Source organism: Hypanus sabinus, chromosome 16, assembly GCF_030144855.1.
Source record: "Hypanus sabinus isolate sHypSab1 chromosome 16, sHypSab1.hap1, whole genome shotgun sequence".
In the NCBI taxonomy this organism is placed as follows: domain Eukaryota; kingdom Metazoa; phylum Chordata; class Chondrichthyes; order Myliobatiformes; family Dasyatidae; genus Hypanus; species Hypanus sabinus.
This window is the reverse complement of record NC_082721.1, coordinates 37,715,994-37,728,782: the sequence shown is the minus strand read 5'-3', so window position 1 is coordinate 37,728,782 and position 12,789 is coordinate 37,715,994.

Genomic DNA, 12,789 nt, shown 5'->3' with positions numbered 1-12,789 from the left:
GGGGTTCTAACTTTTAACTATCTTCCTTTGGGGTACTCCTCTGTTTTTGTGGATGATTGTGAAGAAAAAGAATTTCAGGACGTATATTGTATACATTTCTCTGATATTAAATGTACCTATTAAACCTATTAAGTAATCTTCAGTCAGGCAGGAAGAGTGGCCTTCCTGGGCATGCTTTAACTAGAACTGGCAAAATGAGAATGAAACAAAATGGAAGTCTTATTAGATTGGATTTATGAAAAATATTTTGAGGGAACATCTTGAGCCAATAATGTCAAAAACTACAGAGAGGTTAATAAAAAGGAAACAAGGTGCCATATGAATACATGACCTTCTTACTATTTAATGCACATGTTTAAATAAAAGCAACAGATATCAGAACCAGGGATGGGCATGGTGTAGAGTACCTTAACATTAAAACGTTGAATTAATTAGATGTCCCAGAGAACATAAAGGTCAGCAAATCCCCGGTCCTGGTAAAATGTACCCAGCTCATATGTAGGCCAAGGAAGATTGCTGGGGCTCAGACTAGTTTGTCAAATCTTTGCTGGCCTGATGAGTAGAGAACAGTAAATGTGATATCTTTATTCAAAAATGGCATGGATAAGATGGGTAATTATAGGCCAGAAAGCCTAAATCTGTAGTAGGGAAGTGGCTAGAAATTAACCTACACTTGAAAAGCGGGCACTGCTTAGGGATAGCCACCATAGCTTTGTTGGTGGGCCATCATGCTTGACCAATATGATTGTTTTCTGAAGAAGTAACAAAATGTATTGACAATGACAGTGTGGTTAATGTATCTTGAGTAAGGCCTTGACACGATCCCAAATGGAAGGCTGGTCCAAAAGAATAAAGATCATGGAATCTAAGGCAAATTGGCAAAATGGATCCCAAATCCCATTCCCAAACCTACACGTCTATCCACAGCCTCCACCACTGCCAGCCGCAGCCAAACAAAAATTAGACGAACAACACCTCATATTCTGCCTGGGTAAACTCCAAACAGGCAGCATGAACATTGACATCTCAGACTTATGGTAATCATTCCCCCTATATTTCTTGTTTTTCCTTCTCCCTCCTGATCCATCTAGCCCCCATTACCCTATGTCTTTCTCCTCCCCATGCTCTCCCTCTCCATCTGCCCATCAACCAGACACTTCTTCATCTAGTTCCTGTCCCCATCTCCCTCTCTTTAATTCCATGTTCCATTATCCTCCAATTAACACCACTTATCACCTTCCAGCTTTTGATATCATTCCTGCACTCATCTGCCTATTATCCCCCTCACCCGGATCTATCTTTCACTTTGCACTGTTGTAACGTACTGCTGCCTAAAACAACAAATATCCCGACATATGTCAGTGACAATAAATCTAATTCTGATTGCTCCACCTCTTCCCTGGACCTCTTTATTCTAGCTATCTCCCCTTAATTTTCAGTCCACATGGAGCCTCAATCAAAATGTCAGCTATTCATTTCCCTTCATAAATGCTGCCAGACCCACTGAATTCTTCCAACGCTTTCTGAGTTGCTCTAGATTACAGCATCTGCAATTATTTGTGTCTCCATAATTAGTTTGATAGTAGGAGTCAGACAGGAAGTGATAGTGGAGGGTTGTTTTGTGAATGATGCTATGTGCCTGAGATGCTGCTGCAGATAAGTTTCTTTCATGCACCTGTGCACACATATACTTGGTCATATGACAATGAACTTCATTTTGACCTTGATTTTTTGCCTGTGACCAGTTGTATATCTACAGAGATCAGTGCTGAAAACTTATTGTTTGCAATGTACATTAGTAATTAAGTTATAAATGTAAGAGCTATGATCAGGAAGTTTGAGACACAATCATATTATTAATTTGCAGACGACATTGTTGTTAATAGCAAAGAGGATTGTCTTAAGTGTTACATACCCATAATGGTTTAAACGAACCAACAGCAATAGACCACGCCTGGAGTCTGGTTTTGATGTTAAAACCATTATCTTTATTAGTATCTACTTAATATAGTAACAAGAATAATCAAAAGTTAACAGTGTTATGAGTATACATATGTCTAAGTATAACTCCCAAACTATTAAGCTCAGTGTGGGGGGGGGGGCACTAGGCTTAAAATCTTGAGATGGTGAGGTATGAAAGTTCATTTCATCCATGGATTAAATGATGTGAGAGAGATATTTGTAATCCAAGATGAATGTTGAGAGAAGGCATTTATGTCGTATTCCACAGGTAAAACAAGATAACAATCGCTGTAGGTTTTATCCGTCGTTGTTCCAAATCCACTAACAAATTATCATCAATAGTAGCTTATCACAGGGGTACCATCTTCAAAGGGAACTACCACCCAGGCAAGGGTTAACACATAGGTAGATTTCAAAAGGTTGTCCCCATCAAACAACATGATAGCCATTTATCAATGTGCTGGGTCAATGCTCAACCCACCCTTGTGGGCACTCGAAAGTTCCAACCAGTGACCCCTTAGTCACTGGCTTCCTTCCATTGTCCAACTCCAACTGCCACTGACTGTGTGTGAGTGAGTGTCCTTGCTTAAATCAAAACAAGCTGCAGAGTCAAATAGTTCCGCCCCTCTCTCAGTAAGAATCAAATAGGAGCTGAAGAAAGCTGGCGGTTGAAGTTACTCAGGCACTCTCTCTTAAAATGACAGTCCACACGAGATAAACCTAGGGGTTCATCACATAAGTTACAGAATGATATTGAACAGCTAGTGAGTTGGGCAGAGCAATGTCAAATGGAATTTAATTGTAGCAAGTTCAAAATGATGAATAAGAGTTAATAAGAGTTGGACCATAAATGGTAGGGCCCTGGGGTGTATTGATGGGAAGAGGGACAAAATATTCCTAAAAATGGCAGTAGGTGGAAGCAGGTAAAGAGGGAGACAGAAGCTGTGAGTGACAGATAGCCTCTATACCCACCAACCATTGTCTCTTGAGCCAGCTCATCATCTCCTTCCTCACTTTTTTACACCTATCTCACCTCTCCCTCTCAACTCTCTATACTGTCAACATTTATGTAGAAAAATGGTGTTCCTCCTTCTACATTTTCAGTCTTGATCCAGAGTTTCAACCCAAAATTTTGACTATCCAATTGCCTTCACAGATGCTGCCCAAACAACAGCTCCCCAGCAGTTTGCCTTTTCACCCTCATTCCAGCATTTGCAATCTCTTATGCCTCCAAAGACTTGTGAGGTGGGGATATCTTCTAAAGCTTGGGAAGACAAACGAAGTTTTGAGATGTAAATATAATTTACAACGTCAAGGAGTAGGATCAAATGAAAGACAAGAATGTATTGTAGACAAGGTTAATCATAAGGCTGATCAGGAGAGAGAGCTTTTAAATCATGACTGGAGCAGAAGAAAAGTTGGGTTGTGGGTCAAGAATTCAGGAATGTAACAGATGTAAACAAATTGATGGCCTCACCTTAGATATAAAGAAGGTTGGTAGTGAGGCTAATCAGAATCAGAATCAGGTTTAATATCACTGGCATCTATACACTACTAAAACTCTGATGCTCAGTTTGTCCGTTTGTGACCCCCACAGCGCAAACGGCGTATTACAGCGACACTATTTTTGACTAAATCGACTTAAAATGTGCTAACTTACAGAGTGCAGGCAAAGTTCAGGGTTATATATCCGTATAAAATTGCTCACTCGCCAACTTCAGCCATGACAGAAACCGCGACGCGACACCACGACGCATGCGCATGGCCAGTGCTTCACGATGCTCACAGCAGCAACACCAACTGGAGCAAAAGGCCAGGGTAGCTCTAGCTCGAGCGGTCACATTCTGCTAATCACCATCAGCAGGTGCATGATTGGGACAGATCTAACTGACAGCCATCAAATAAGAGATAATTAAATCTTATTGTAATGACATACTTCGAGACACCCATCAAACCCTTTGCTGCAGTCAAAGGACAGCGGTGACTATATCAAGTCCATTTAGGAGAGTGCTAATCACATCATCAAGAATAATCAGCATCCTGGAGACTTTGGTCTTGTATCTTTGGTGCTTTGTATCTTCTATCCAGCATGGTCAGCCTAATTATGCCACATGGAAAGAGAAGGGGGACATTATGGTCAAGAGATGACGCCAAATGTCGTTGGGATGTGGCAAGGAGAGGGAGAGAACAAGAATCGGATGAGGCCAGGACTGCACGACTCCAGGACTAAAGAGTCAGGATAAAAAAGATGAGAGAAGAGACAGAGGAAGAGAGAGGAACATCTCCAAAATGACAACAACTGGCATAGAAGGAGGAGAGAGGAAGAGATAAAGGAGCTGAGAAAAGCACGTCTCTAGGATCAGAGACAAACAACAAACAGCAGAAGAGATGAAGAGACGGGGGATGAAAGGGCTGCATGTCTCCAGAATGACAGAAACAAGCACAAGAGGAGGAGAGAGGAAGAGACAAAGGCGCAGAGAAATGCAAGTTTCCAAGATCAGAGACAACAATTAAACAGCAGAAGATATGAAGAGATGGCGGTTAAAAGGACTGCATGTCTCCAGAATGACAATGAGAGGCACAAAGGTGGCAGATCAGAAATGATGCCATCAAAAGTGTCCTTCGTTAAATGAGGAGGAGCTATATTTGCTTTGCTATTCGTCGTACTTCTTTAATAAACTGAGGTTGACTTCTTCAATTTCCAAAGCAAAGCGATACCAATAGCATTCAGGAAAATTTAATGTTCATTCTGGTCACATCGGACTGCACTACCCTTCTCTCAAAGGGTGCCCCAATGGGTCACCCCATTGTCCAGTATGTCATAAAATTTGTTAACTTTGTGGTAGCAGTACAATGCAATACATAATAATAAAAATCTGTGAATTAAAAAAGTATATACATTATATTAAATAGTTAAATTAAATAAGTAGTGCAAAAAATAGAATAGAAAGGAGTGAATGTCCATTCAGAATCCAGGGTGACGGAGGGGAAGAAGCTATTCCTGAATCATTGAGTGTGTGCCTTCAAGTTTCTGTACCTCCGTCCTGATGGTAACAATGAGAGGGGGGCATGCTCTGGGTGATGGGGGTCCATAATGATGGACACTGCCTTTTTGAGGCAATGCACCTTGAAGATGTCCTGGATACTACAGGGGCTACATGGTCTGAATAAGTTTACAACTCTTTGCAGCTTACTTTGATCATGTGCAGTAGCTAGCACTGCCCCCCCCCCCCATACCAGAATCAGAATCAGGTTTATTATCACCGGCATGTGTCGTGAGATTTGTTAACTTAGCAGAGGCAGTTCAATGCAATACATAATACAGAAGAAGAAAAATAAATAAATAATCAATTACAGTATAAGTATAATGAATAGATTAAAATTTGTGCAAAAACATAAATAATGTATATTAAAAAAGTGAGGTAGTGTTCACGGGATCATATCAGATGGCAGAGGGAAAGAAGCTGTTCCTGAATTGCTAAGTGTGATTCTTCCGGCTTCACTGCCTCCTACCTGATTGTTATAGTGAGAAAAGGGCATGCCCTGGGTGCTGGGGGTCCTTAATAATGGACACCGCCTTTCTGAGACATCGCTCCCTGAAGACATCTTAGGAACTTTGTAGGCTGGTACCCAAAATGGAGCGGACTAAATTTACAACCCTCTGCAGCTTCTTTTGGTCCTGTACAGTAGCCCCCCCCCCCCCATACCAGACAGTGATGCAGCCTGTCAGCATGCTCTCCACGGTACATCTATAGAAGTTTTTGAGTGTGATGCGGCCATTTAGAATGCTTTCTGCAGTACATCTGTAGAAATTTGCAGGTGTTTTTGATGACATACCAAATCTCTTTAAACTCTTAAAGATAGCCACTTTCTTGCCACCTTTATAGCTGCATCAATATGTTGGGTCAAGATTAGGTTCTTGGTGAATTAGGCAAGTCAAGTCACACAGGAACTTGACTTTGCTCACTCTTTCCACTTCTGATCCCTCTATGAGTCCTGATGTGTGTTCCTTCGTCTTACCTTTCCTGAAGTCCACAATCAGTTCTTTGCCTTACTGACATTGACTGCAAAGTTTTTGCTGTGACACCACTCAACCAGTTGGCATATCTCACTCCTGTACGCCCTCTCACCATCATCAGAGCAGAGCTAAAGATGGCAACAGAGGGCGATTTCTCCCAGCCCATCAATGGAACAGTTTAAAATTTTTCTTCTTCTAATGTCTCTATTTTCCTTCTCAAGGTGGCTGGGGTCCTGTTGGAGTCCATGATCTACAAGTACACTCAAACTGTGTGGTTCTTGGTGGTGTGTTCCCATTCTTGGACTTCACCGATCGGCCGCAGTTTCAATATCTCCAGGAGCAGCCTGAAAATGGGTGCCTTCGGGTTGCAGCCTAGTACTGCCCTATGGACCCGGTTTCCTGCTGGTGTCTCGAACTGTAGTGCTGCTCTTATTTTGAGTTCCCCCGACTCGTGAACTGGCAGCAAACTCTCACCCACCATTGAGAGAGAGAGAGAGAGAGAGAGAGAGAGAGAGAGAGAGGGAGAGGGAGAGGGAGAGGGAGAGGGAGAATGAGAATGAGAATGATCATCAGGGTGCAGAGGCCTCCAACAGCTGCATTCGTTGTCTTGATGTTCCGGCTCCCCGCATGGTTATGGTTGGCACAGCTTTTCAGAGCCTTACCAAGACTTACCAGACAGAGGTCATGGGGTCACCAGGTGCTGCAGGGATCCTCATAGTTGTAGTTTTAGCTCCCTTTCAAAGCGGGCATAAAAGGCATTGAGCTTGTCTGGGAGTGAAGCATCACAGCCATTCACAATGTTGGGTTTTGCTTTATAGGAAGTAATGGCCTGCAAATCTTGCCTGAGTTGACGTGCATCTGATATCACCTCCAACTTAGTTCAGAATTGTTCCTTAGCTCTTGAAATAGCCATCCGCAAGTCGTACCTGGTTTTCTTGTACAGACCTGGATCACCAGATTTGAATGCCACAGATCTAACCCCAGCAGATTACGAATCTCCTGGTTCCTCCATGGCTTTTGATTTGGGTTAGTATGGTAACTTTTTGTAGACACACACTCATCCAGACAAGTTTTAATGAAGTCAGTGATGGCTATGGCATACTCATTCAGACCCAAAGATGAATCTCTGTCCACTGATTCAAAGCAGTTCTGTTAACACTCCTGCGCCTCCCTTGTCCATATCTTCATGGACCTCACTACTGGTGCTGCAGTCTTCAGTTTCTGCCTATACTCAGGGAGTAGAAGTGCAGTCAGGTGATCAGACTTTCCAAAGTGTGGGTGTGGAATAGCACTCATGATGGTTCTGTAACGGGTCCAGTGTGTTGTTTCCTCTGGTGCTACAAATGATTTGATGGTAATAATTACTCAAAGACTTTAATAACGACTTGAACAAAATGACACGGAAGGCAGCAGGATCTGCTGTTTCATCACCCAATTCATCTACAGCTTGTTTTTCATGAGCCTGAGGTGGAAAGTACACCACTACTAAAATGATTGCTGAAATTTCCCACTGCAGGTAAAATGGACGACACTTGATTGTGTGGAGTTCCAGTTCTGGTGAACAGGACTGGGACAGCACTGCCACATTTGTACACCACAAGGAGTTGATCATGAAGCATCTTCCCCATTCTCCCTGGACTTTGAAAGACTCAGCAGTCCTATCTTGGTGGTGATCTTGAACACGGTTCAGCACACTAATTCAAGGTAATAGTGTAACCATTCTTCCGTCTCCCGTGACTATCCCTTAGTTGTTTTGTTCTCTGGAGTCTTATTCATTAGGCTCTGTCTGTTATGCAGGTAGTAGGAGTACAGCCAAAAGATCCAAATTGCCAAAATGTGGCCTCGGGTAGGAACGATGGGCATTTGTTATTGAACTCATCAATCCAAATTGCTCGGTCCAGAACAGAAGGGTTTAACTAAGATTCTGTGAAACAAATATGGCCCTCTGGTACAGCACCCTAGCATTTAGATATTGAATTTTAGTTATCAGAGACTGTGTGTTAGTCAGCAAGATGGTCAGTATTGGGAGTTGAAAGCCATACTTTCTTAAACCAACTTTTAGTCCAGCTCCGCATCTCCTTTTCCACTGTTTTAAAGGGGAAGCACACCTTTGACCAGAATTCCGTTGATCTTAAGCAGCAATAGATTTTTTAGATGCATTAAATCACATTAAGACTAAGGAGACAAAAATCACCTAGTGCTGAATACTTGAAAGAAAACCAGAAAATGCAGGTTTTAGCATCCATATTCTACCAGCAGTTTAGTTGGCATTCACCTACGTACTTGGTGGCCAAGAATGTAATCTGGAGTTTAGAGCATGAAGGTCAGAAAGTAAGTGCACAATAAGTAGTAAGCATTTGTAAAGAGAACAGAGCTTGTGCATATGTCCCTAATTTGTACTGTTTAGTACAATGCGAAACAAGGTACTGGTGTTACTGAATAAATGTAAGGTAGTAGATCAAGGTGGAGTTTCATGTTATGGATCCCCAAATGGAAACCACTGTAATGAAGGTTTACCTGATTTCAATACTTGCATTTTCTGAAAGCACAGAAAAGCTGGGAAGATTATAATCAGCAGATCTGCTCACAAGACATATTCCAGTTACAAGAATTTCATTACCTGGCAAAACAGCTATAGCTAAAGCCTGGTTGTCTGGTTTGTACCAGACTTGACAGGTGCTAATTAATCAAATATGCTGGTTAATCAAGACTGGATTTCCTTAGTGAGGTCCCATTGTTGGTGTAGCGGTTCCCTCAAAGTAACACATACAAAATGCTGGAGGATCTCAGCAGGTCAGGCAGTGACTATGGAAAGAAATAAACAGCTGATGTTTCGGGCTAAGATCCTTCATCAGAATTAGAATGGAAGGGTGAAGACGTCAGAATAAAAAGGTGGGGAGGGTGGGAGAGGGGAAGAAGTACAAGCTGAAAGGAGATAGTAAAGCCTGGTGGATGGGGGCAGGGCAGGAAGCTGGAAGGTGATAGGTTGAAAAGGTAAAGGGCTGAAGAAGAAGGAATCTGATGGGAGAGAAGAGTGGACCATGGGAGAAAGGGAAGGAAAAGGTGCACCAGGGGGAGGAGATAGGCAGGTAAGAGGGGATCCAGAGTGTGGAATGGAAGAAGAGAAAAGGGGTAGGGCATGAATTACTAGAAGATAGAGAAATCAAAGTTCATGTCATCAGGTTGGAGGCTACGCAAATGGAATATAAGATGTTGCTTTTCAAATCTGAGAGTGGCCTCGTTGTGGCAGGAGAGGGTATAATGGACTAACAAGTCAGAATGGGAATGGGGCTCCCAGGAAAGCCTGATTGCCATGGATGGAGCAAAGTAGCTCAACAAAACAGTCCCCCAATCTACATCTGGTCTCACTGGATACAGTAGACAACCTTGCAGGTGAAGTCTTGCTTCATCTGGAAGGACAGTTTGGGGTGAGGGAGGAAGTGAATGGGCAGGTGTAGCACTGCTTCCAGGATAAGTGCCAGGAGGGAGATTAGTGGGGAGGGATGAATGGACAAGGGAATCACAGAAGAACGATCACTACAGAAAGCAGAGAGTTGGGGGTAGGAAGTAAAGAGGAGTTTTAAGATGGCGGAAGTTGTGCAGAATGATGTACTGGATGCAGAGCCTCATGGGACGGCAGGTAAACGGAACTCGATCCCTACTAAGCTTGCATGAAGATGGCGTGATAGCGGATGTCCAGGAAATGGAGGAGATACGGGTGAAGGTAGCATTAATGGTAGAGGACAGAAACACTCTTCTTTGAAGAAGGAGGACATCTCTGATGTTCTGGTAAGGAAAGACTCATCCTGCGAACAGATGTGGCGGAGACAAAAGATCTGAGAAAAGAGGATGGCATTTTTACAGGAGCCAGGGTGATAAGAAGGATAGTTAAGATAGTAAGTAGATCAATACAAGATATCAGTAGAGAGTTTGTCTCCAGACATAGAGACAGAAAGATCAAGAAATCAAATCAAATCAAGTTTATTTATCATTGACACCACACATGGACTCAATTGAACAAGACAGTGTTCTCTGAGGCCAAGGTGCATAACGTACATTCAAAATAGTGAGAGAGTTAAAAAAAAACACGCATTATTATGCAGGAAAACACATGTACAGTCCAAGTCCCCGAGTGACATGCAAATTGATGGTACAACTCCTGGATATTCAGCCTGCCATTCTGCCAGTCGAACACCAGAGGACAGCACTGATGGGAGAGGCCAAATCCCAACTGAGCTCGGACTCCACACTACACCGTCTCCAGCATTGTCTCACATGGACTGGAGCAGCAGACAAGCCTGTTGAGGCCTAGTCCTTGCTACAACCAAGGAACCACGCTGCTGCTTCGTCACCTTTCTCACTACCAAACAAGGGAAACAAGCCGTCGGCATCTCACATTATCAGTTCCTTGGTCTTATTAACATTGTGGGAGAGTTTGTTGTTATTATACCACTCAGCCCAATTTTCAGTCTCCCTCCTGTAAGCTGATTGATCACCACCTTTGATATGGTTCTCAACAGTGGTGTCATCAGTAAACTTGTACTTAGCCACACAGTCATAGGTGTAAAGCAGGTAGAGCAGGGGGCAAAGTACACATACCTGTGGTGCTCCTGTGCTGATGGAGATTGTGGAGGAGATGTTTTTGCCAATCCAAACTGACTGCGTCTATATGTGAGGAAATCCAGGATCCAATTGCACAAGGGGGTATTGAGGCTCAGCTCTTGGAGTTTACCGATTAGTTTGAGGGGGTGATGGTGTTAAATGTCCAATTGAAGTCGATAAAGAGCACCCTGATGTATGCATCTTTGCAGTCCAGATGTTCCAGGGATGTGTGAAGATAGCATCTGCTGTAGACCTGTTACTTCAGGTGTGAAATGGAGCACATCCAAATCGCCACTCAGATGGGAGCTGATATGCTTCCACACCAGCCTCTCAAAACACTTCAACACTGTGGATGTAAGTGCCACTGGGTGACAATCATTTAGACAGGTAACCACGTTCTTCTTGGACACTGGTACGATTGAAGCAGGTGGGTATCATAAACTGCCAGTGAGAGAAATTGAAGATATCTGTGAATACACCATCTAGCTGGATGACACAGGTCTTCACTATTAGCCAGGTACTGTCCTGACCACATGCTTTCTTTGGGTTAACTCTCCTGAAGGCAGACCGCAGGTCATCTTCAGATACTCAGACCTACGGATCAGCTGGAGATATGGGGGTGCGCAATGGTTCCTCCCCGTTCTGGTGATCAAAGTGCTAATAGAAGGCATGGAGTTCATCTGGAAGTAAAGTTCTGTTGTCCCCTATTGTATAAAACTATAAGAGTGAAAAAAAGCCTGTAGTCCAAATCCATAAACATATTCAAAATGCAGAAGACCTCGGTAATGTTCTCTAGGCACAGCAGCAGGCTACACAGTCTCCCCTCTCCAGCAGCAGAGCGATCCCACCTGCGATCAAAAGGCAAGCAGCCTGTGCTCACCCCCACCCTTTGCCTCGATATTTCAGTCCCTCTCATTGCTTTAATTGGCGAAATGGAGTCAAACATCAGCTCACATGCCCCATTGCCTTCTTGCCTTGAGACCCGCATCTCGTACTGACCTGATAATGGCCTGGAAGTTCCAGGCGCTATGCTAATGTCTTTGCCACCCCCTCTGAAGTTCTGATTTATAACGTGCTAGATAATTAAGATTTTACTATGTGAGTCACAGTACTAAAATCCAATAAATATTTCAGCAAGTGTCTTAAGGGTGATTATTTAAGTGAATGGAATACTTAACACTTAAGTAATAAGTGATAGTTATTCTATCCTTCGTTCTTTCCAGAAATGTGCACTTATGAGAAAGCTGAAGCAGATTTAGACCAGATTGTTTCTTCTATTCTCCAAAACTAACATATTTATCTGCTCTTCTGACATGACAAATCATTACTATCATCATATCATAAAGCACAGTTAGTGGCAATGGATAGATAATAGAGCAAGTCAGCAAGAGAGAAATAGATAGAAAACACATTAAAATTCAAAAGCATACCCATTCATTCAAAGAAATAATTAGATCTATATCCGTTGAAAAGATGCAAACAGATACGATAAAGAAAAATAGTAAAGAAGGCCATTTGCATCTGTAATATGAACTAATGTTGGCTTGAACTATACAACTTAAATTAGATCCTTTTTCCATTTAACCATGTTAACTAGAAATTTGCACCAATAGAAAGATCTTTAATTGGTGATATTCTTCATCTGCATGTCGGCAAGGATTATCTTTGGAAACTAATCCAGGATTTGATCTCATAATCTCAGCTGACATTTATATGCAATTGTGATGAAATGCCGCAGTGAAGATTATTTTTCCAGGACGAGGTGATAAGCTGATTTTCTGCCTTTCCAGATGTATGTTAAAGATTCCAGAGCATTATTTGAAGAATCAGAATCAGGTTAATTATTACTGAATTCTCTGATGAGTAATTTGCTTTGCAGCTGTAGCACGTTGCAATGACATAAAATTACTACAAATTACAAAATAAATACATAGTGCAAAAGAAAGGAATAATCAGGTAATGTTCAAAGATCATTCAGAAATCTGATAGCGAAGGGGAAGAAGCTATTTCTGAGTTGCTGACTGCTCTGACAATCATATAGTACAACTTACCGTAACTTTGCTGCCAGGCAGCAATGTGGTAAGATGCAAGGTGTCTTTTGCCCAGAAATATGAAGGGATATTGGCAGTTTGGGGGTGACGGTGACATGTAAATGAGAAAGTATGAGGTTATTCACTTTGGAATGAGGAAAAGAAAAAATAATATTT